At 49.8% G+C, this 25,667-nt stretch overlaps 1 protein-coding gene and 1 long non-coding RNA gene across 5 annotated transcripts in view; one reads left to right on the plus strand and one right to left on the minus strand.

Annotated features, from left to right (window-relative positions):
• Positions 1-25,667, minus strand: part of PTPRE (protein tyrosine phosphatase receptor type E) — a 180,216-nt gene that overhangs the window by 104,781 nt on the left and 49,768 nt on the right. For 2 of the 4 annotated variants that reach the window (XM_070363930.1, XM_070363931.1), the window contains exon 2: positions 4,081-4,103. The exons of 1 other annotated variant lie outside the window; for it this stretch is intronic. The gene's annotated coding sequence lies outside the window, so the exon portion shown is untranslated. Of the gene's footprint in view, positions 1-269; positions 435-4,080; positions 4,104-25,667 lie in introns of those variants that run through there. One more of the 4 variants, XM_070363932.1, reaches the window with a different exon arrangement.
• Positions 12,732-14,900, plus strand: LOC138985821 (uncharacterized). Its single transcript, XR_011462782.1, has 3 exons — positions 12,732-12,923; positions 13,056-13,169; positions 13,725-14,900. It is a non-coding gene; the product is annotated as an uncharacterized lncRNA (long non-coding RNA).

Genomic DNA, 25,667 nt, shown 5'->3' on the forward strand with positions numbered 1-25,667 from the left:
TTCCAGATTTCCTGCCCAGGGCGGCACAGAGTTAACCCAAGGGCTTGCTAATGTTTCATTTAATGGATGCTTCCTGATAATATTCTTTAACCCAGTTTTTAAATACCTTAGGAATGATTGGGGTGGCCAAAAACTTCGCTTGGGTTTTTCCGTCAGATGTTACAGAAAAACCCGAACAAAGGTTTTGATCAACCCAAGATATCACATAAATATAAAACACGGCATGATTCCCCGGGGATAAAAAAGGCTGCTCTTCGGCTTCGCTTTACCTCGTGTCCCACGTCGACGATGCTGGGCACCCATCCTGGCCCGAGAGAATCCATGTCTTCCTGCCAGCTGGAAAAGGATTTCTAGAAGAATTCCAGCTCTGAGCTGGGTCTGCTGGGAGCTCAGAGATGAGAAGCACATTTATATAGGAGATCTGTGTTCCTATTTTCCCTAAGCGGAAACTCTGACAGCTCAATATCCCTGCCTTTGCTATATGACAAATGAATACCTAGCAGACACTTTCAGGAGGCACTTCTTGGAAGAATGTTGAAACTTTCCTGGGGGTGGGAAACGGAAATGGAAATAAGCGAGGGATTAATGCATTTGTCACCATCAGATCCAAAGGCATTGTTCCAACTGGCTGTCAGCTTCTACTCTCGTCTGCAGGAAAGGAACGGCTTCATTGTTGGGAGAAACACATTTTGCTTGGACAGGACAGTCCATTCCCCAGGACGTGCCGAATGAAGGAAATAGGAATCGGACCTTTTAGAAAGTTTTCTAATCTCCTGTGCTCTGCACATGATGTTTCTCTCGTCTTCCCGTAGACTCGGAAAGTGGCACAAGCCACAGAGCCCCTGTCCTGCCAGCAGGACTGCAACCCAAGACGGACAGAAGGCACGCTTGAGGTGGTCCCCCTGCCCCGGGAGAGCAAGGCCCCTGCCCGTGATTTGAAAACCTTCAGATTCTTCATTCCTTTCAGCCAGGAAGAAAAAATGACTTGGCAGAGGACAATCGTGTGTATTGAAACTGGTAGAGTTGGAAGCACAGAGCCTTACAGAGGACAAGGCTAGTGAATGGATATTCTAAGTGAATGTTAAAATTAAATTCACCGTTACTTATAATTAACACTTCAAATTTTCTTTTATTCCTAGGGCATTTCCATGAACCACAGTGAAATCACCAAGCTGCAGTATCATTTAGTTTTACTTACTGGTGGATACCGTTTGGTATAATAATGTATTTAACAAGACCTCAAAGAGCCTGGAGAAAATATTTAAACCTTAATTGTGTATCTTCCGTACACTCTTAATTCTGAAATTCCACTACATTTTTTTAAAACACTAAGCAACTGAGATCCTTAGAGTTGCAAGTATTCTCCAGTTGAGGGAACTTTGGTCATTTTTGATCGATATGAACTACAGTTATTACTTCCACATCTATTTTAAAATATTGAAAAAAGAAGAAAATATGAGAATGGGTGGTTGTACTAAAAAGACTCCTCTTAATCCAGTTTAAAATTGACCTTTTTTTTAAAAAAAAAAAGTCAAATATTAAGCCAGTGTCTTTTTTAAATGAAAAAATCATGTTATTGCTAGACAAGGAAATGATTTTTGATATCAATTATAGTACAGCAAATATATCACTACCTTGTTACATGCCTTCATTACTTTTTTAAATAGTTTGATTTACTTATTGGTTTTGGCTGTGCCGGGTTTTCGTGGCTGAGCATGGGCTTTCTCTAGCCACCGTGTACGAGCTTCTCATTGTGGTGATGACTCTTGCTGCAGAGCACGGGCTCCAGAGCACAGGCTCAGTAGTTGTGCCGCCTGGGCTTGGTTGCTCCTGGCATGTGGGATCTTCCCAGACCAGGGATCAAACCCATGTCTCCTGTGTTGGCGTGTGGATTCTTTACCACTGAGCCACCAGGAACAAAAACAATTTTATTAAACGCTTATTCTTGGGGTCATTTCACTTAAAGTCACAAGAATCCTGGGAATTGCTGAGAGATAAGAATGAGGTTGGCAAGTTCACCCCTCTGGGGCCACTGGCCCAAGTGTGGACGGTGGCCTGGGATGGCCTCCAACCTCAAGCGGCCTTGGCCTCCAACCAAGGTGACCTATTTATTTAGCTCTAAATGACTCAAAAAGCAAGTATTCAACCTCATGAATTAAAAATAAATTCCTTTCTATTGGTTGAAACCCTGAAGCTCTGGAAGAGAAGCTCTCAACAGTTTAGCAATGAATTTGCCACAGGCTAAGAGACCTATGATTCCAAACAAAGGCAGCAATAAGCTAGCTGTGGTAGGTAGGCAAGTTCGTGCTTCTAACAGACTTCCCTCACATTGAAGAGGAAGATTCTGGAAATCAGAAACACTCTTAGTCTAAGGATTCACAGCACCCTGAGCACAACTCTACCTTCCTGCTGAAAAGGAGGCTGGGACCAGGGGGAGGAGATGCTGCCTGAAGCTCTGGCTGCCAAGCGCCCCTGGCGAGACAGAGGTCAGAAGTCGGACTCCCACACAGACACCCAGCAGCTTTCAGGGAAGGAACTTCCAAATCTGTGACTGGTTTGAAATGGTGGGAGCTAGGGGCTCCCAAGTTATGGGGTCACTCAACTGAGAGCCAGGCTGACCCAGGCACAGCCTGGCAGCAGGTCGACCAGCTGAAAGGGCAGGAAACCCTCGGGCAAGCGGCTGTGGCAACTAGTGTAGAGGGGCTGATGCTGAGCCGAGAGCTGAGGGAGGCGAAGGTTGGCCACGTTTAATACATCACGATCCGCACCTAGTTTCAGAAGGAGATGAGTCTGGGGGCCCGCCCTCCCGCATTTCATCGCAGCATGGTTGGGACCTGCAGCTTTTCATCGGCAGCAGGCTTAACATCCTTGCCAACCCATTTGAATGAACAGTACCTCTCGCTTGGGATCCTAAGACAAGAAGGGATGGTGGACTTCCTATAATTAAGTCTCCATCCCACTAATATTGTTCCTGTAATGACCCTTCTCTTTGATTCCCACCCTGGACATTTGCCCGAGGAAAGCATGCCACTCAGAACCATCCACATACAATAATTACAGGGTAAAGAACATGGACAACGGAATGAGTTAAGTAGGAAACAGAAGTTTTCCTCTTCTTTGTCTTGATAAATCATTGACTATATTTAGCACTTTTCGAGATAAGCAGAAACAGTCCATATGACCAGAACATCCTTGATCATATACCAGGAATAACCGTAAGCATGGATGCCCAGATGAAAGGCACAGCCTTGAAAAAAGGGGGCCAAAGAATTGACCCATCGGCCTTAGAATAATTCTGAACAGAGTCAAGGCTTTTCAAACAAGGTGATACATTTGAGAAAGGCAACTGCCCACATCCCGGTTCACTCACGAAAGGCACGCACACAGGAGGGCAGAACAAATGTTCCCTGCCCATAGGCTGCAGCCCCTTCAAAAGCTCTTAGATGGTCTTCCCTCAATTTCCTTAGGAACCTTGACCGCAGTAAGTTGATGAAGTGAACACAGAAAAGGTGACGGGGTTTCTTTCCTAAGTACCAGGACCTGGAGGCTGTAGCATACTGCCTCAAAAGGCAAAAACCGATGGAATGCCAACACTGGTTTTTCTTTCTTTCTTTCTTTTTTTTTTTTTTTACTAAAAGTGCAATCCAGAAAAGCTCCTTTTCAGCAGTTTTCCCCACAGTAGATCAATTTAAGAAGCAATTACCATCAAAGCAATTATGTCCCTGTGCTCCCAACAGCCCCCGAATGTGTGCCACTGAGATAAGACGAGGCCCTTTTCAGAGTGAGGACAAGTCAGTGACGGAAAGCATGTGGACACTGTGTTCTAAACAATGCATTTCAGGGCTCTGAAGAGCTGAGCCAGATTCGAAAAACCAAAAAAAAAAAAAAAATTATATAACCAAAAGCGTGATATGGGCCTGCTCAAGCCAGTGAAGGCATAAAATTCAAATATAACACGCTGACCACATGGCCTTCTTTCTCTAGAAGATAATGCTTCTCTAACAATGAAAGCCAACACATTCTTTTTTTCCACTAGTTAATTACACACCAGAGATAATTTTTGAAAAGTTTTGTACTCACCAAGGGAAAACGAGGGCTATAGTCTGAAAAAGAAAGAGAAAAAAAGAGAGGGTCAGTTTTCTAGCTAAAACCAGTGCTCTTTTTTGCCACTGCGTTCTCCACAGCACTGTTTGAATATGCTTATTTTTCCCTCATGATTTGGGAGCTTCAGGAGACGGGGGTTTAATTCCTGGGTCAGGAAGGTCCCCTGGAGAAGGGGATGGCTACCCAGCCCAGTATTCTTGCCTGGAGAATCCCATGGACAGAGGAGCCTGGTTGGCTACAGTCCATGGGGTCACAAAGAGTTGGACACGACTGATGAACTCACACACACACACTGACACCTTTTAATCCCGACAATAATAATGCCTTTTCCCCACAAATATCAGCTTTCAAAAGCATCCTGCCCTGAGCGCTCCTGTAGTCTCTGCTTGTCCACGGACGGGTGACCAGGAAGCGGGCACCCTGGATCTGAAGTGTTGGCCTCTGGCACCCAAGGCTCCATCTGTCAGGGGCTCCTTCTGTGACCAGCAGTGTCCCTTCCTCCCGAGCCACCCCATCAGCCCGTCTCTCCACAGACAGCCTCTTCAAACCCGCTGGGGACACCTCCCTGCACCCCAGTTTTCCAGCTCAGTCAGTATCCAGCTTACTCACCATTCATCTAGCTCTCATGCTCTTTTGGTATTCAACAACTCTACTGGGATATCATTTACATCCCATACAGCCCACCCAATTAAAATAGACAATTCAGCGGCATTTAGCACAATCACAGGCTTCCCAGGTGGCACTGTGGTGAAGAATCCACCTGCCAATGCAGGAAACGCAGAAGATGCGGGTTCGATCCCTGGGTCAGGAAGATCCCCTGGAGGAGAAAATGGCAACCCACTCCAGTATTCTTGCCTAGAGAATCCCATGGACAGAGGAGCCTGGTGAACTACCGTCCATGGGGTCTCAAAGTCAGACACGATTGAGTAACTGAGCACGCACACGACACCCGGAAAGTCCCAGTGAATCCCCACGTGCGCCCACGCAGCACAGCCACAGTCTCACCACCTTCCTCACCATCTACCTGGAGCACACTTCATCATCCCAAAGGAAACCCCCTACCCTAGCTCCTAATTCCCCCAGCCCACCCTCTCCCCACCTATTGGCCCCAGGCAACCACTAATCTGTTTTCCGATATGGATCTGCCAATTCTGGAAAATTCGTATAAACAGGGTCCAACAGCGGCCGGCTGCTTTCACGGAGTACGCTTTTGAGGTTCACCCATGCCATGGCCTGTACTAGTTCTGACTCCTTTCTATGGAAGGGCACCATTCCATTATGTGGACGGACCACCTTCTGTTTATCTGCTCAGCCGAACAACATGACCGTGTTCTAGGATCTTGTGTGAGTGGCCAGTAAGGCAGCCTCGTGCCGGGGCTGGGAGCCTGCACCTCCCGGTGGCTGGAGGCCTCACCCTGCTGGCATCGCCTTTCTGCCCTGGCGGACGTGGAATCATGCTTTGATGTCCCTACTGTTTAAACAGCAAATGCAGTATGCGGCATTTTCCACCAAAAGAGACTACTCATCTTAGCCACGGCCAGGCTAGACGTTAAACCAATTGCATTGATAACAAGTTGCTGCGCTAATTGAAAAGTTGACCTGGGAAGTAGGTTTGAAGCCAAAGCAGCAGAAGAAATCACTCTAATATTGAGGGACCTTGCGTCCGTGTATGCGTGTGTGTCTGTGTGCTTAGTCGCTCAGTTGAGTCCGACTCTTCTGCAACCCCGAGGACTGTAGCCCATCACGCTCCTCTGTTCAAGGAATTTTCCTGGCAAGAATACTGGAGCGGACTGGGATTGCCATTTCCTACTCCAGGGGATCTCTGACCCAAGGATAGAACCTGCGTCTCTTGCACCTCCTGCATTGGCAGGCAGATTCTTCACCACTGCGCCACCTGGGAAGCCCAGTCTCGCATCTACTTATCCGTAATGATGGAAGACTGAACGCTCCCCACTAATACTGAGACAGAGGCAAGGGGGTCCACTCTCTCACTCACATTTAATATTGTCTCGGAAGTCCCAGTCAGTGTGATAAGGCAAGAAAAAAAAATACGTAGAAGTTGGAAAGGAAAAATAGGACTTTATGCTCAAATGACAAGATCATGTACATAGAAAATTCTACAAATCTACAAAGAAGCAATGGAGGCCCAATCTGTTATGTAGCCAACAGATTGTGTAACTCGATCTGTTTAAAGTTCCCAGAGTGCAAAGGAGCCCAGAATCACACAAAGTGCACCGGAGCAAGACAAGTGGCCACTGAGTGTTGGGTGAGAGGGAATCACTGGGGGTATAGAAACCACTTTTTAATAGAAATAACGTATTACAAGAGTCCACTTCTTCCAATCCTGCAAAAGAGCCTGGGAAGATGCTAGAAAGAGTGACTTCTGGTCTTTGTCTGGGGCCAAGTATGGGGAGAGGCCAGGGGTCCCAGGTACCCTTAATACATCAGGAGGATTCGTAGAAATGCTCACAACTCTCTTCCAATACAACGCTGAATCGTCTTAATGTAAAACAAAACCCCAAGATGTGCAGAAGCAGGCCCGCAGCCTTGAATCAAGCCGAGCTAACAACCACAAGACCAAAAGACCAGTTGGATGTAGAACCAGTTGGGCATGGTGTCAACAGATGGTTAAGGAAATGAGAAAGTACGACAGACTACATCCTAAACGAGCCTGGTCATTAATCATTTTGAATTAAACTTTGAAGCGAACTTTTTTAAACAAAGCAAAAATACACGAAACAGTGGGCTCTACAGAGAGATCACACATTGCGTTGGCTCTGGGCTCACACATGCTCGCTTGAAACCACAACTACCAGCTTCTCTGAAGGACAGAATTAGAGCAAAACCCCAGCAACCAGAATATCCTCTGAAGTCAGCTTTCATCACACAAACACTTCCTTTAGCCCAAGACCCTTGTGCAGATGCCTACTGTCACAGAGGCCCAGATCTGAAAAGGTGAAATAAGCATGTTATATGAGGGTAGGGGAAGCTGGTCCCCGTGGGCAAACCCACTCCTCTCGGAAAGGGGTTGTCCCTGGGGAGCTTACAGGGCACAGTGCCACGGCTGGATGGACTCCTGGTTCTCCTGGAACAGCACGATCCTCCAAAAAGGAGAGGAGAGAAGCTGCCACTTCACTGGGCCCATCAAGTGCCTCGGTGCCTGTTTGCGGCACCCACAGCCAATAGCCACTCACAAGAGGCAAGAGGAGGCCCATTTTAAGGATGAGAAGACTGAGGCTCGGTGAGCTCTCTGACCGTGTCATCCAGAACAGGGAAGCAGGGGTGCTCACCCAGAGATGCTGGGACCACTCTTGGCTGGCCGCCCAGAGGAAGGCAGCCTACACCGTGGCTTCCCCTGCTTTGCTTGTGTTTTCTTTTCTCATCTCCATCCCCCCCACCCCCACCCCAGGGAAGCTGTCACTTCTCCAGGGACCACCTTTCTTTTCTTTACATTCCTAGTGTCTGGGGCGCTGCCTGCCAGGAGGAGGACCCACAGAAGACTTTTTGTCCAGGGTGACAGGGATACTGGAGAATTCCTTAAAGCCTCTTCTAACTCGAGAAGGAGCTCCACTTCGGTCTAAGGGCCGGAAAGACCTAGAAACGCCCAGGCTGGCCACACACTTCCTGTGGGGAAAAACAGTTCTATGGGAGAGGCTGGGCTCACAGAAGCCTGGGCTTCTGACCACAGACGTGTGGAAGTCTGTCCCCAGGATGGACAGGGCCAGCCGCTCCGCTTCAGAGAGCAGAGGCAGGGGGGATGTGGCCAGCTAGAAGCCCGGGAAAGAGGCTGTGCTGAGCGAGGCTGTGGAACAGGGGAAGTCCACCAAGGGGGGCGGGGAGGGCAGCCAAGGTCAGGCGGGCGGGCACTCCTCTGGGAAGTGACCTGGCCACAGGGCTGGTCCCGATCGCTCACGAGATATGGAAAGACCCAGCGATGTCACTGTGCATCCAGACCTCGCTCAGAAGAAAGGAAAACAGCACCATGCAGAATCAATCCATCGGGGCTGCTCCATTTAAGGCAAACATGAAGATTATTCTGACTTGTCAAGCTCTGAGCTGGGCAGCCTTTCCAAGCTCAGACAGAAGTGAAAGATCCTTTCCCTGGGCCTGAAGCATCGTATACATTCCAGTGGTTAGACTGTATGTTGCCAAGGGTGTATTGACAAGTTTTTCTTTTAAATTGGCAGTGGAATTTTTAAAAATTTTGGATGCACATTTGCATTTTATTTTTAAATATGTATATATATATATTTCTACATGTACAGTGTATCTAAAATGTGAACTTTTAGTGATGGGTTAAAATGTTATAAAACAAGGGCACACAAATAAAAATCTAACACAGGCGATTAGATACCATAAACTCTGGCCTTGGGGTCACCTTCCAGGAATGATCAGACCCTACAGTGAAGCGCCTCCATCCTGGCCGTGTTCTCTTGGGCTCTGTGTCCCCCAGAACATCACCTGGTCCCAAAGTGTTGGTCACAGCCCTTGGAAGTGTCATTTACCCTCAGTCACGGTGACACTCCAGCACCACGACCAGGACCGTTAATGTGGATGGGGTCCCCCAGGAAGATCCCTACACCTGGGAAAGCAACTGAGAGCCCATGGCATCCACCAAAGGCAGTGGAAATGGAGGAAACCCCCCAAACGACCCATCGCTGCTTTAGCCTCATGTCCTGGGCAGAGCTCACCCTGCTTCCTGGTGCTGATCCGAAGGACAGGAGAGTAGAGAGACGCCTCTGAATCATCCGCCGCAGATCCTGGCTGACCTCATAACTCTGCCTAGTCTCGCAGCTTCCTTGTTTACCTTCCCGGCATCAGCAAAGCTGTGAGTTTCTGTATTTTCTAACGCACGAAAGGAAGGCTGGAAGTTGCTGCTGAACAGGGGACATAACCTCCCTGAACGATGAGCAGTTTGGTAGACTCTTCTTCTGCCCACCCTGCAGAAGCGGGAGGAGGGTCCCTAAACCGACGTTGCCAAGGCTGAAAAAAAATCCATTTTCTCAAGCTCCTGTTCTGTCACTCTATGACGGACAAGCTGGCCTTCTAAATATTTGGCAACTTTTAACAATTATCCATGGGCAGCTGCTCGGAAGAAGATCCATGCCTGCTTTCCAAGAGTGTTTTCTGAGGCACAATCCCCTGCCCCCCAAACGCACATATCTCTAATTACCCCACAGCTGGGGGTCCCCTCTTTGGATGAGGAAACTATGCAAATTGGTAAGCCCAAGACTCCACTTTCAGAAGGACAAACAGCTTCTGGTTTCCACTCTTCCACGTCTGTCTAGGCCATGATCAAAGAGATGTTTTTCTTGGTCTAATGAACGTTCAGCGAAGCTCAGAGAAAAGGATTTCTGTTTGGAGGTGTTATTTCTTGGAGAGTCAGTTTGAAACGCCCTCACTTCTCACCAGGTGGCTAGAAGCCTGTGAGCAGGGCACTGACTGTGTGTGATCACCCTCCCCTCCACCATAAACGGCAGCGAGGTGCAGACGCCCGCGGCAAAGCCCTGTTCTCCAAGGGGTGGGCCACCACATTAACTCACTGTTCAGGAGGATCATTCTTCCTGTGGTCCCAGGATGAAAGGAAACTTATCATGTGCTTCTTAATTTAAAAATATCAATGTTGCTGTTATTTAAAATGTCAGTTACTAGCAATGATATACAGTTGGCAAAGGGACTAGGAAAATGTGCCACCTGGTTCGTATTAAGGGATGTGTTTGGGGGAGAAGGGATCCAGGTGTGTGTGTGGCTCAGTCCCTTCACTGTTCTCCTGAAACCATCACATCATTATTAACTGGCTATATCCCAATACAAACGAAAAAGTTTTTTTGTTTTAGAAAAAGGAAAGAAATACATCAACGGAACATAATGGACTCTGAAAATAGATCCCAATAAATATGGTGGTTTATAACAAAAAAAGAGATGCGATTTTATTATTACATAGTAATAAGTATTGCTAATGATAAAGGCAACAGACTTCTGCCCATCAGATTGGCATCAGTAAGAAGAGCCAAATGTGTTGGGAAACACCCGCCCTGGATTACTTCCCAGAGCCTGAATTTCCCGGGGAAGAATCTCAGGACGTGGAGAGGCCACAGAAGTGGTACCCGGACACTCTGCAACTTGGGGGTCTACATCCTACTTCTAAGGCCTCCTACTTCTAATGCCAAGCTCCCCTTTCGGCATCCCCCTCCAAAACCCCAACGTACTTCTCTCAACATTGTCCAGGGTAGAAATTTCTAGAGGGCTCTTCCCCAGAGAAACTGTTTTACTGCCCTCCAGACACACCAAGGTCTCCCCACACCATCCCTTTCCTCACGCTCCTCCCTGACCCAGAAAGCTCCCATCTCCCCCAGACTTGTCAGGGGGTGCTCAAGCCCTGCCCTCTCATCGAAGCCCTCTCATCGAAGCCAACAGGCTACCTTGGTCTTCTTCCTCCTGCCCCAGGGACACGCAGCTGTTCTCTGCTTCACCCTCTGTCTGCGTCTTCTTTCTCCAGCCCCATCTTTACATCAGAGTGATGTACGAGACAGTGGATGGAGATACGGCCACCTTGGCTGCCGTCTCGGCTGCCCTGTGATGTGGGCACAGTCTGTGGTGAGTTCGCTGCTTTCTGAACAGACAACCTTTATCTCTAACTCGAACTTCTCTGTTACATACACAGCTCTGTGCACATACCAGAAATCCAGAAAATACTGGTTGGAAGAATGAGTAAGTGCTTTAAATCAGATGTGACTGTTCATTAAGTGTTTACATATATGCTAGGGTCATGCCAAGCACGGAGGATTTAGAGATTTTTTTTAAAGTACGTGGATGGAAGCTCCAGGTGTTTACTCTAAAGGAGTCCAGAGACAGGCTGATCAACAGGTCACTGAAGCACTGGGGCGAGCAGGGTCTGCTCTGGTGGGTCCAGGGGCTTATGAGAGATGACAGTAGCAGTCCTAGGCCACGTGGGCTGAAGTCAGGTATCTTTCTCTGAGGATGAGATTCCCAGGCAGATGGCACAAACAGAGGCTAGGAAGCTGGGCAGCTCGCGGAGCATTCTAAGAGTAGCAAATAATTGAAATCCTGGCTTTGACCTCGGAACAAGTCACTTCCCCTTTTTGAGCCTTAGTTTCCTCCCCTGCAAAATAAGGATACACATCCCTACTGTGCTGGGCTGATAACTGAGAGATGAACCCCACACAGGACCCCGGACTGAACTCTGTAGACACCCGAGTCACTGAGGAGGATCTGGAAGGTGAGGCAGACGGGGTCCGGGAAGCCACAGAGGCATTGGTTTGGATTTGGGCTGAAGCCACGGGTGGACTGCAGAAGTCTTGCCAGCCTGGTGTCCCTTTCTGCTCTCCTCCAAGGTCACTGTGGTGGCTGTGGGGTTGAGCTGAGCATGGACGGTGGGTCCCTGATGGTCCAGGTGAGGGGTGGAGGGGCACTCCTGACGTCAGTGGCATTGGGGATGGAGCTGCGGGGAGGTGACTACTTAAAGACCCAGGGGGCAGAGCCCACCAGCCTTGGGGAATGTATGTGAAGAGGAAAGCAAGGGAGGAAGAAATCAAGGTGACCTTGGACTTGGGCGCCCGTATAGACGTTCGCCACTCCTGGAGGTGGGGTGCTTGTCTCAGAGTCGCCAGGGAGTGATGTGAGTGCAAATCCCGGAGACACAATGTCCCCAAGAGACTGAAAGCAGACACCCACATCAAAAGAGAGAGAGGACACCTTTTTGGAAATGGTACGATCATTTTTCAGGAACGTGGTACCCAGAGCAGAGAAGTTTGTCAGGTATTTCCAAGAAAGACTTTGAAAATCTGTAAACCAGCCAACCGAAAGGTCTACAAATCAACCAGTTATTTTTCCCCAGACCCCTCAAACACTTCATGATTTCCCCCCTATTTAACTGGCTGATCTGAACCATCTAACTATATTATTAAGAATTTGTGGACAATGCACAGAGAAGAGGCTGGCTTAAAACAACACGGGGAAAGGGAAGATCTCCCATATTCACTGCGTTGTCTTAAAGAGAAAAAGCTCAGTGTCTTCATCCAACAGCGAGCTCATGATGGAAGGTGAGCTTTGGGGAAATTCATCCATCGCTGAGCTTCTAACAAAAACGTCTCCAGGCTCGACGTGCGTTGTCGCTGAGGACAAGCCCCGATATCCCCCCCGGCCCGCCACATAAGAAGTCCTGTGAACTTGTGATGAATCCCTCCTCCACACGTTAGGAACACTGCGGCATTCATGTGCAAACAAAAACGGCATTATGACACAAATATGCAGCCTCGCATCGGCAACAATATACTGCCACAGACGTGTCGTGTTTGACTGGCATTCTGTTTTGTCTACCTAGAAAGGTCAGCCCTCCTCTTCCTCAGGGAGGCAGCACACCCATCATCCTCAAGGAAAATGGTTTTCTTTCTTTACGGCTCAGGGAATCATCCTCCAATGAATGGCTCTGAGCTGCTTCTACAGGCAAGCTGTATGTTCCCGGACACTGGGGCAAACGTCGTGATGTCAGAAGCAGGAAGTGGAATGAGGACCCCAAGGCCCTCCCTGCCTCCCACGTGGCCGGTGGTTTGCCCTGAGGTCCGAGTCAGAGGGAGGTAGGGAGAAGCAGCGCCTTTGCGCCCCAAGTCAGGCCCTGCCCCCTGCCAACACGGGAGGCGGGGTGACCTTCCCAGCTAGGCGAACTCGGGCAGGCCTCTCATCCTCCCTGTACTTCCACGGTCTCCAGGCAGGAGGTCCCGGATGGCCTCGGAGGAAGACCCGACGTCTACAGCACTGTGAGAGGAGCTGTAAACCGTGCAAGTGAGGGGGAGGTCCAGGTAAGGGGCAGCGCAGGATGGGGGGGGCTCCTGCTGGACCCCTGGGGGTGGTGGCGGGCTGGGGCCACGTGCACAGGGGTCAGAGGGGCCTTGATGTTCCGTCAGCCTCAAGGCTGGACACACTTACTGCAGGGGCCCCTCTAATCTGCGCGACGACCCGGAAGCCAGCTGCACGGGGTTATGAGATCAGAAAGAATTCAAGGCTGAGACCAACCCAGCTGGATTCATGCTCCCCAGCCCAGGGCGGTAAGACCCGGAATGTTCGGGAATCCTGATGCTTCGATTCCCCAGGGCCAGGAATCACTTCCTGGGAGACGGGCTGCGTCCGAGGAGTGGCCCCCCCGGACCACGGCTGAGGAAGGGATCCTGGCCCAGCCGGCCAGAGATGCCTCCTCAGCCACAGCCCACTCACTTCCTTAAAAACCACCGTCAACCTGATGCATTGCAGCCAAGGACACCAGAGAGCCCTCTGCCTGCCTAACCTCGGGTTAGGAACTCAGGTCAGTGATTCGGGAGCAAATTCAGCTCCGCTTGATCAACACAGAGCTGGTCTCTGAAAAGGTAAAGCTCTGGGAGCTGGATTTAAAGCAGCTGCGCAGAGTTCAAGGCTAGGCCTGAGCGTGGCAGGACCTCAGGGAGTCAAGCAGACCCTCTCTCCATCCCCTGGCCACCCCAGGAGGTGCCCCTGATTGGCCTGAGCAAGTGCCCACCCTCCTGCCCACATCTTTGGCCAACAGAGAGCTGGGGGTCTCACTCCAGGGCTGCCAAGTTTGTAACAAACCTCATTCAATTTTTAAACAGGAAACCACAGGCTCCTGGGAGCCTCTGAGAACCACCTCATGAGACAGACGCACTCAGGGCAGGACTGGACAGGACTCGCCTTCCCAGGGGTCTTTTCTGTCCGAGAACTGAAATCACCATGACCGTGAGCACAGCAAGGCTGGGGTTGCCATGCACGGGCCGGTGCACATGTGGCTCCACTGTGTATCCAGCCCCAGCTTCTCCCTGAAGCCTCCCCCTAGAGTGAAGACTGAGGCCAGCCCTCCCAGTGACCGAGGAGGAAACAGAAGCCATGAGACTGGGTGACAGCCCTCCGTTTCGGGACAAACCTCACTCTCCACCCGAGTCTGTTACTGTAAGAGCCGTGTTCCCAAAGTTGCCTCAGCCCTCGCCTGGGGCCGGATCCCACCTGTGCAGGGGACTCGGCGGGCTGTGCACATGTGGGTGACCCTCTGTACAAACGTGCCAGTCTCTGCGACCACCATGTGCATCGGGGTGCGGTGCTCACGAGGAACGAAGCTCACATCACAGGTCACATTAAGACCCTCCCTAACACTTCAGTTCCGTGTGACACAGAGGCGAGGCCTCTGCGTGCGACAAAGGAAGGGGGCTGTGCTGCCGTGTGTTAGGACAGGACGTACGATTCAGGATAATGACCACGGGTGACTTTGCTATGTCACCTACTTTTATTTTATGTACATTAAAAAATTATTTATTTGGCTGCTCTGGGTCTTAGTTGCAGCAGGTGGGATTTAGTTCCTTGACCAGGGATTGAACCCACCACCCCCTGCATTGGAAGCGGGAATCTTAGCCCCTGGACAACCAGGGAAGTCCCCGTGTCAACTAACTTTAATGCATAGAAGCCAATCTATCCAACTACTGGCCCTAGGTAAATTTCACCTGGGGAATGGGTTATTTTTAAAATGACTAACCATTCATAACTAAAACGAAATGATCTTTCTCCCATGGGGCTTCCCAGGTTAGCTCAAATGGTAAAGAATCTGCCTGCAATGCCAAAGACGTGGGTTTGATCCCTGGATCAGGAAGATCCCCTGGAGGAGGGTATGGCAACCCACTCCAGTATTCCTGCCTGGAAAATTCCATGGACAGAGGAGCCAGGCGGGCTACAGTCCATGGGGTCACAAAGAGTCGGACATGACTGGCAAATGACTTGAGTAGGAATACTATCTACCTAAAATCTCCAATAAGGAGGGAAACATCAAGTTATTTCATTTGTGAATGCAGCTGTAATGGATAATTTAGAATCCGTTAGTGAATTTTGTATGCTGTTGGATTACTGAAAAAACTGTCAACGTTTTCAAGCTTCAGAGTTTAGAATAATAATTAAAAAAAAAAAAAATAGGAGTCTGTAGTCTCTTTCCATCTGTGACTGCAACATGTAATCAGTTGACCAGCAGATTGCTTCTTGAATGCCTACTATGTTGTCCTGGAGCGGAAATGGCAACCCACTCCAGTACTCTTGCCTGGAAAATTCTGTGGACAGAGGAGCCTGGCGGGCCACAGTCCACAGGGTCACAGAGTCAGACGTGACTGAGCGCGCACGCAGGCACGCAGTCTACTACGCTGAAGCATTTGATGAGGTGCTTTGGGCCTCGCAGAACAGTGGCACAGACGAGCTGCCAACAGTGGCGAGGGAAGGCCCTCCCATCCTCCCCACCCCCGACTCCAGGCAGCAGCCAGGGAGGACGGGGCAGCTGCCTCTCAGGACAGGAATCTGAACCCTGGTCCTGGGCGGGTGGAGGGCAGGAGCGGGGCAGTCCAGTCCCGTAGCTCTGATTCCAGCCAGCTCTGCCAATGCAGACCTTTCACCTGCAAGGCTGGGGTTACAGTGAGAGGATCCACCCCGCCCCCTCCCGCCGCTGCCCTTCCTGGGCTTGGCCGGCTTTGAGAGCTCAGGTGCTCTCTGTGAGGCAGCAGCTTGGCTCCTGCAGGCCCCGGGAGGACAGTTCCCAGGATCCTCACAGTGCAATGGCCTCTACTTTCCCAGCCCCTCACCTCTGACTCTCCAGGTCCAGAGTCTCCATGTGTGTATGGCGGGCTCCCAGGCCACGGTGGGCCAGGGAAACCCCTTGGTTACCACCATTCTGTGTGTGTACGTAAGTTCCTCTAGGGAAAAGAAATAAAGAACTCAACCGCAATGATGTGGGCAAATGAATTCTCGTGTTTCCAGGCAGGGGAGGGGAGACACCCGTGCTTCCTTCTGCAAGGCTCCTGACCCTGGATCCGGTGCCCTTGAGCCTGGGCAGTGGAGCCCACCATAGGCACCAGCACGTCCATGAACACTGAGGACTGTGGCAGCCGCTCACTCTGGTCCTGACCAACCAGATTCTACAGATCCCAGTGCAATCAGCTTCTCTACAGATGCCGAAGCCACGGGACCACCGGGTGTGGGTGTGCACGTCACCTCCTTCACCCGCACAGCGACCCTGGAAGGCTCAAGAGCACTGGGTGAACTCAAGGCTCCTCTTGTTCCTCCAGACTACACAGCCTGTCATTTATGCTGTCCTTATAAGATTCCACCAGAAAGAAAAGGCGAAAGAAATGGAAGAAAAAAAAAAAAAAACAGAGTTTACTGAATCCTATGCCAAGGTAATTAGCTTTCCATCCTTAGTTCAGCACGACATCCTCAGGTCTGTATTTTTTAAGTTAAGGGATTAATCCATGCTGCGGAGATAGGAAAGGGATTTCTCCACCTTCTGGGAGGGGGAGGGGCAGGCAGGGGAAATCACTATTGCAAGCGCCATCAACTGAATGACTCAGACTTTCAAAATAAAGTCCTCACAGAATCCAGCACCAGGAAAGTGTTGACGTTTCCTGAAAAACTAGGATGTTCTTTTAATCGTACTGGAACAATACAAGCCATTGTGTTTTCGTTTTTTGCCATGTCAGCCAGGAAGCTCAGGACTGGATTTAAGGCGCAATTACAATCACATCTTATCTCCAGGGAAAGGGAGCTGGCATCTGTGGAATGCCTCACTTGTACAGGGCGCTTCCAAACAAATATTTTTAACTGAATGCTCGCAATCGCCCGGTTATTATTCCAGCTCACAGAGTAGAGCAGCGGAGTTAAAGAGGCAGACTCACCAGACCCAAACCCGCCCAAATCATGAACCACTCTGACACCGTGCAGCCTCTTGTCCCTCTGGCGTCCCGGAAACTTCTCGGTGATAAATAGCACAGGTTATCAAGACGTCACTATGGTAACTCCATCCCCAGGATGGGAATGGTGGGTGCTTCCGGCCCCAGGCTCTGACTCACAGTTCCCTCCCTGGTCCTCAGAGGCGGCCTCGAGGTGGCCAGGATGAGTGAGTGCTTTATTGGGTAGACCCCAGGCTAGGCAGGGTCCGTCCAGACAGCTGTGCCTTCGCTGGACGTCAGGCCCTGGGTGGCGGCCCCGTAAGACGATGCCCCTCCGCGTCCCCCTCCATCTCTCACTAGCGGCTGCCATTCTCCGTCATCCCCACTGGCCTTGTCCAGCCCAGAGCACAGATGACTTCAGCGTCCTGGAGATTTCCCAGCAACACAGAACCCAAAGCACTCTGCTGGATTTGTAGTTATGCTGAACAGTAAAGGGACGATTCCCATAGCGGTGACGCCTTCCCTGAACGCACACAGCGTGTCAGCTGGTCATCCAGTGAGAACTGGCCGCTAAGATGACGACTCCGTGACCTACACGGGGACACCAGCGCCCGTAAGGACCAACTGCGATGCGGTTGAAGCCAAGCCGCAGAGATTCACTGAAAATCTGCACAGTGCCTCGCGCATCGTGGGTGCTCATAAAACACGGGGGAAAAGGTGGTACACGCTCTCTGATTCCGTTTATATAAAGTTCAAAAGCAGACTGAACGAAGGTGAGGAGCAGAAGAGGGGAGAGGTGGGGAAGAAGCGGGAAAAAGCAGCAGGAGGCTTGCGTGGGGGCAGGGCCTGTCCTGTCCTCTGGCCAGGCTGGTCACCCAGGGCCTCACTCTGTGAAAATCCAAGGTTCCGCGTATTCCTCCTGACTTGTGTGTTCAGTTCTGTAGGTATGAGTTAATCTGCTATTTCAGATCACTGCTAGTATTACTTTTCGCCCTGTATAAACAAACAAATCAATTAACAAGTGTGGCTCAAAACATCAATTTGCAAATACGGTCAACTGAAAAACGTTCTCACTCAATCTGCTCCTCACTCAACAGGGGGACAGATGACCCTCAGCACTGAGAGACTTAAAGCGTCGAAGGGCACAGGACCCCTGGCCTGACTGTGCCGCAGGCATTCGCTTGTTTGACATCAGAAGCCCGATTTCTTAGAGAGCAAGCTTGTTTACCTTTAATCGTGAACTTTATTTTAAATGACTTCTGATTCTTACTGTATTTGTGTTTATTTTGTTTTTATTTCTTTCTAACCTTAACCTTTTTATTTTGCACTGGGGTTGTTCAGTCTCCCAGTCATGTCTGACTCTTTGCAGCCCCATGCACTGTAGCTCGCCAAGCCTCCCTGTCCCTCACCATCTCCCAGAGTTTGCCCAAGCTCACGTCCCTTGCATCAATGATGCCATCCAGCCTTCTCATCCTCTGATGTCCTCTTCTCCTTCTGACCTCAATCTTTCCCAGCATCAGGGACTTCAGTGAGTCGCTCTTCGCATCAGATAACCAAAATACTGGAGTTTCAGCTTCAGCATCAGTCCCTCCAACAAATATCCAGGGTTGATTACCCTCAAGATTGACTGGTTTGATCTCCTTGATGTCCAAGGGATTCTCAAGAGTCTTCTCCAGCACCACAGTTTGCAGGCATCAATTCTTTGGCTTTCTGCCTTCTTTATGGTCCAACTCTCACAGTCTTATGTGACCACTGGCAAGACCATAGCTCTGACCATACGGATCTTTGTTGGCAGAGTAATATCTCCGCTTTTCAACACACTGTCTAGGTTGTCATAGCTTTCTTGCCAAGAAGCAAACATCTTCTGATTTCATGGCTGCAGTCACCATCAGCAGTGATCTTAGAGCCCAAGGAGAGGAAATCTGTCACTGCTTCCACCTTTTCCCCTTCTATTTGCCATGAAGTGATGGAACCAGATGCCATGATCTTAGTTTTTTTAATATTTAGTTTTAAGCCAGCTCTTTATTTGAAATGACTTTTTGATTTTTATTGCATCTGTTTTTACCTTGTTTTAAATTTTTTTCTAACTTTAAACTTTTTATTTTGCAGCAAGGTACAGCCCATTAACAATGTGTAATAGTTGCAGGTGAACAGTGAAGGGACTCAGCCATACGTACACGTGTCCATTCTCCTCCAAACTCCCCTCCCGTCCAGGCCGCCACATACGACTGAGCAGAATCCCATGTGCTCTACAGTAATCCATTTTAATATAGCAGTGTAGTGTGTACATGGCCTTCCCAAACTCCCTGACTATGCCTTCTCCCCGGCAACCGTAAGTTTGTTTTCTTAGTCTTTGGTAAGTAAGTTCACTTGTAGGGACAGGAATCTCCACCTTGAATGCAAATCTTTATGATGTTGATCTTGACCTTGACCTTGACCCCTCAGTGGTGGGAGAGATTGCCTCTTAGGGGCTGACTGGGTGCTCTGGTCAAAGCACCTGGATTTGGATGCCTCCTCCTGCCAGGGGAGGAGCCAGGACCGCTAACCTCCCCTTTCTGAGCTGTGGGGTTTCCATTTACAAAATGAGGGGAGTTCCCTTTGTCCTGGGGAGGTGGGTGGGGGGACCGACTAGCCCAGCATTGCCTGGGACTTTCTGGTTCTACACTCAAAATCCTGTGTGCTTAGTTGCTCAATCGTGTCTGACTTTTTGCAACCCCAAGGACTGTAGCCTGCCAGGTTCCTCAGTCCATGGGATTTCTCAGACAAGACTGCTGGAGTGGATTGCCATTTCCTTCTGTAGATCTTCTTGACCCAGGGATTGAACCCATGTCTCTTATGTCTCCTGCAATGCAGGCAGATTCTTTACCACTAGAACCACCTGAGAAGCCCACACTGAAAATCCTGGGGGCCTGTAAACCCCTCAGTTCAGTTCAGTTCAGCCGCTCAGTCGTGTCTGACTCTTTGCAACCCCATGGACTGCAGCACACCAGGCCTCCTTGTCCATCACCAACTCCTGGAGTTTACTCAAACTCATGGTCATCGAGTCTGTGATGCCATCCAACCACCTCATCCTCTGTCGTCCCCTTCTCCTCCTGCCCTCAATCTTTCCCAGCATCAGGGTCTTTTCCAGTGAGTCAGCTGTTTGCATCAGGTGGCCAAAGTATTGGAATTTCAGCTTCAGCATCAGTCCTTCCAATGAATATTCAGGACTGATTTCCTTTAGAATTGACTGGTTGGATCTCCCTGCAGTCCAAGGGACTCTCAAGAGTCTTCTCCAACACCACAGTTCAAAAGCATCAATTCTTTGGCACTCAGCTTTCTTTATAGTCCAACTCTCACAGCCATACATGACTAGTGGAAAACCCCTCACTCCCTGGCAAACTGAATGGCTGGTCACCGGGTGGGAACGCGGGATGTGCCAGGGAACATTTGTACTGGACCCTCTGTGTATGGGGTCCGGCGCAGGCCATGAGCTCAATAAATACAGACTCTTTATCATTACCAGGACCACAACCTTCTCCTGAAAGTCTCCCTCTGTGTGTGCTTCAACTGTCATGTCTGTTGATGCATTATACCCAAGACATCTCCCCTAGACATCCCTCCCCTTCAGTTTCCTGACCCACTTTAAAACAGAAACACGCACACCCCTTCACGTGAACTAGAAGGTTCATTATAGTGTGTTCACTCATAACATGAGTGTTCAGAGGGGAGCGGATGCTGGCCAGAGACAGTGAACCCCGCTGACCAGGAGGCAGCGCCTGGCCTGCTGAGCTCCACTCCTCGTGTTAAAATGAGGATGAAAGCCCGTCCACATCCTCAAGTGGCTGGATGCCGTGTGAAGATCTGGCGCGCCTGCTCATTGCCCTGTTCCGTGAATGTGGGAGCTGGTACGGCACGCAGAGTGGGGACCAGTGTGGAGGCCAGCGACCATCAGAGGTATCTGGGGGCTGGGGACTAAGGTCAGGAGGAGGGCAGTGCAGGCAAAGGAGCCAGTGAGACACAGAGGAGACCTCAGTGATCAGGGCTGTGGTTCACAGCCCATGAGCAAGGTCAGACACAGTCCTGACCCTGAGCTGGCCAAGGTCTGAACAGCGGGAACCAGACAGAGATAAGGTTTCTGGGCTCAGACCCTCACTGTATCCGATGAAGAGCTCCCCTGCTCAGCTCAAATTATGCTAGTTTTTTCATCTGATGTCTGGCCACTAAAATACATGGATACTTGTATCTTAATATAAACTGTAAGAGGAATACAAAAGGAGACTGGTTATGTGTTTACGTTTACAAAGAGCAAAAGAAAAGAAGTCATGGCTTCTTCCTAATGTAAGGAAATGGAAGCATTTTTGATAGGGGTCTGTCTCTTACCTTCTACCGCAAATACCTAGGGAAGAGAGGAAAGGAGATGGTTTATAACAGAAAAACTCCCGGCGGAGTGGACGGACTCAATCCATGCTTTTTTTTCACATTTCCACGGGGATGCAAATCAATTTAAGTACTTAAAATAGCCACAGAAAGGGGGAAAAAAAAAGATCAACCTCTATTAGTTACCATGGGAATTACTAATTGAAGCACTTCTTTTGTCTTTTCAAGATCCTTGCCATTCCTGTGACATTTAGAATGATAAAATTAAGGGAGCCAGCATCTATTTCCTGCCATTTGATGATTATAAAAATATCATTATGGAAGTTCAAATTGAAGAAGCTTCTTCGGAAGTAAAACTCACTTATTGTAGTGACATACTTATTAAGGAAAACCACCTTGGACGGAATTTCGCAAGTAGAGTCTAGAATCTTCATAGGGTTATGAGATTTGGGAAAAGACTCATTTAAAGCCCAAATGCTTCCAGGGCGTTTCAGTGGGAGAATACACGGAAGGCCGGCTGGCTGGACCCTGTCCCTCACCCAGATCACAGCTTCCTGCCAGAGAACCTTTCCGAAAAATGCCAGCATCTACAAGAGTTCTGAAAATCAGACATCTGACCACGAGTGTTTCTTGAAAATGAAACTTTTGATGGCATTCATTAGGACAGTGCCTTTGGGGGTTGTTTTTTAAATCATTACTTGCACAGAGTCTGCAGTACCCAAAATAACACTCCCAAATGTTACCAACCTGCATCTTCACAGGATGGACAGCCCTGTAACGCGAACACCCTTGGAATACGAGATGGGTTGCTGAGGCACTTGGGTTTAGGAACAAAAATGTAAATCTTTCCCTTAAAATTGAGAACTGTTTACTGTTAGACTCGGGCTGAATGAAGAACTTTGCTAATACTTATAGGTGGCTAGACTTACCATCTATGAAAATAGATTCTTAAAAGTTTAAATTTAATAAAGAGAAAGGATACCCTGGAAGCCAGGAGTAGGCAATGAACTGCTATTACGCTGGGTTCAACTTCAAATGCAATTAGCTTTGCAAGGAGTGGTCTGGACAGGAAAGAGGTTGGACACCACAAGTAGGAAGGCTTAAAACCTGGACCTGGCACTAACCCTGATGCTTGCTTTAAGAAAAGAAGACTGAGCCCCTGAACCAAAGGATGCGCAGTAAAAGAGACGAAAGGTAGGGAAACTGGTTTCTCCTCCAAGAGGGAGAAACCACCTTTCCATCTTGGCACAGAGGGCAAGGCAGCTTGGGCATGGGGGTCACAGACCCTCAGCTGGGAGCACATGCCCCTTCCTTCCTCTTGCAGAGAAGCCAGGGCCCAGGAGCCAGGCTTTCCCAGAAGGTGAGCATGCGCTGTGGTCTCAGACTGCTGGAGAGCACCCCAGCCCAGCAGCTTCTGCACACACTCACTCTCACACGCACACACAGAGACACACACACACACAAACACAGATGCGCACAGACACACAGTTACACACATACACAGATCCTTCCCCACACATACACACATCCTTCCCCATACATACACACAAACACACACATACACACATATGTAGACACACAGACACCAACATACACAGACCCACACACACACCAACACATGCAGACACACACATATACACACAAACACACAGACATGCACATATACACACATACAGATACACACAGACACACACACATACACAGATACACACAAACCCACAGACACACACACAAACACACAGACATACATACACACACAGTCACACACATAGACCCACACATACACACATACACACACCGACAGACACACACAGAGACACACACACACACACAGTCACACACATACACAGACCTCCCCACACACAGACACACACATATACAGACACAGAGACACAAACAGACACAGACACACACACACAGACACACACAGACACACACAGGCACACACACTGCTCCTCTAGGAGAGGCAGGAGGAGACCTCTCCAGGATTGGAAATGCTTCCCTCGCCCACTTTGGACTTGTCAGCTCCACTTTGTCACACAAGTGACGCAAAGAAGACCCTTCCTGAGTTATCAAAGACAAAGTGCACTCACGTATGAAGCCTTTTCTACATGCTGGGCTCTTCGCCAGCAACGGTCCGTATAGCCAAAGCTGTGGTTTCTCCAGCAGTCATGTACATGTGTGAGAGTTGGACCAAAAAGAAGGCTGAGCACCGAAGAACCAATGCTTTCCAACTGTGGTGCTGGAGAAGACTCTTGAGAGTCCCTTGGACTGCAACAAGATCCAACCAGTCCATCCTAAAGGAGATCAGTCCTGAATATTCACTGGAAGGACTGATGCTGAAGCTGAAGCTCCAATACTTTGCCACCTGATGCGAAGAGCTGACTCATTGGAAAAGACCCTGATGTTGGGAAAGATTGAAGGCAGGAGGACAAGGGAGCAACAGAGGATGAGATGGTTGGACGGCATCACCGACTCGATGGCCGTGAGTTTGAATAAACTCCAGGAGATAGTGAGGGACAGGGGAGCCTGGCCTGCTGCAATCCATGGGGTCACTAAGAGTTGGGCACGACTGAGCGACTGAGCAACAACTGAAGATGCCAACGCAGTATCGACGGGCCCACACAGAGGCACCCCTGGCTCTCAGGCAGCTCACAGGGTGGGGAAGACAGACAGGAATCATGAGTTGACATCAGCAAACAAACTGACCCAGACTAGTAGTCAGCGAAGCCTTCCTGTAGGAAGCATGGAAGTTAATTAGATGGGAGGCGGGTGGGAGAGAGCATTCCAGACAGCTCATGCAACCAGCATGTGGAGAAAGGGCCCACACCTCCGGCCTTGGCTGCATCTGCTGGTTACAGCCCTTCAGGGGTAGGAGGCAGACCCGGGTATCTGGGTTATCTACATTTCTACGTACCCAGGGCAGGGTGGGGCCTAACTGCCATCTCAGCGGCTGTCTGCCACGGACCCCCTTCCTCCAGTGCGCGCCTCCTCCAGCCTCAGCCAAGCTTTCTCAGCCCACGCCTGCCCAGTCGAGGTCTCTGGACCCACGTTTCTACTTCCACAGAGGAATCTGCAGGTGCCATGACTAGGCAGCACAAAGATCCCAGCCCTGGCTCCTGCGGATGGCACATCCCTCCTGTCCACCTGGCCGCTACCTTAGCCTGCGGGTTCTCCGCTTTGGCAAGATGATATCTTGGACCAGATGACCCTGTGTCCTAGGGTCTCTGTCCTGGAGTCACCGGATGTTTGGTAGTGTCCCTGCCCCCTACCCACTAAACGCCAGCAACGTCCCTCCCCCCACCTTCCCTGTCAGGACAATCAAACGCTTCTCCAGCAAATGACGGCAGGGGAGGATGCAAAATCCCCTGCAGTGAGAACCCCCGCAGTGAGAACCAGTGCCGTGGGCCACTCTCCCGACCCCTCAGGGCGTCCTCGGCCTCACCCCCTGGCAAAGAGGATGTTGAAAGCGATCCGATCTCCACCACCTGCGGCCTCACTCAGTTCAGCTCTGGCTGCTTGTGTCCGGATTTGATCAGAGGCATCACCATTTCCAATTCACTCTCCCAGCTCTCAACACAAGCCCTGGTATACACTTCACATTTAACACACGTCTGTCTGTGTGATGAATGGACTCCTGTAATAGAGTCCCAAACACTCTCACAAGCCTCATCTCCTCTTGCCCATCTGCTGTCTTCTAAGGTGCAGAGCTGACCACACCGTGACCTTGCTCTAAAACATTCTCTGGCTCCCCACAGATGTTACGAGTTATCAGACTGGTTAACGACTTTTCCAAACCATCTCTGACTCATCTCCACGTTTACCTTGTTGCTGCAACCCCATGGACTGCAGCACGCCAGGCTTCCCTGTCCTTCACTGTCTCCTGGAGTTTGCTCAAACTCATGTCCATTGAGTTGGTGATGCCATCCAACCATCTCATCCTCTGCCACCCCCTTCTCCTTTGGCCTTCAATCTTTCCTAGCATCAAGGTCTTTTTCAATGAGTAAGCTCTTTGCATCAGGTGGCCAACCCGGAGAAGAGAATGGCAAACCACTCCAGGGTTCTTGCCATGAGAACCCCATGAACAGTACGTTTGCCTTGAAATGACCTTAAACCAAATGATTGCTTTTTCACAAATATCCCTTGCCTCATTTTCAATGGTAAATGCTTGAGATCCCAGAGAGCTTGGGCATTGCCCTGGAACACACCGATGGGAGAATGGGAGAGGGTGTGGAGACTCTCCAGGTAAAGCTTTGATGTCCTTCTGAGGCCAAGAAGATAAGCCTTCATCTGTGGCACTGATCACAGTGATGAAAGCGTCACCCATCCTAATCAGCCAGGGAAGCGAAACACTAGCCAAGAACTCTCTCTGTCTGGACCTATTTATTAAAGTGGTCTAGGATAGGCTATCCCAGAGGCTTGACCCAGAGAGCAGACTGTAGGGAAAAAGAAATCAACCTTCTTGATAGCAAGCATCATCAGTCTCTCAGGGCCAGTGGCACGAGC

Source organism: Bos mutus, chromosome 26 (genome assembly GCF_027580195.1).
Source record: "Bos mutus isolate GX-2022 chromosome 26, NWIPB_WYAK_1.1, whole genome shotgun sequence".
NCBI classification, from domain to species: Eukaryota; Metazoa; Chordata; class Mammalia; order Artiodactyla; family Bovidae; genus Bos; species Bos mutus.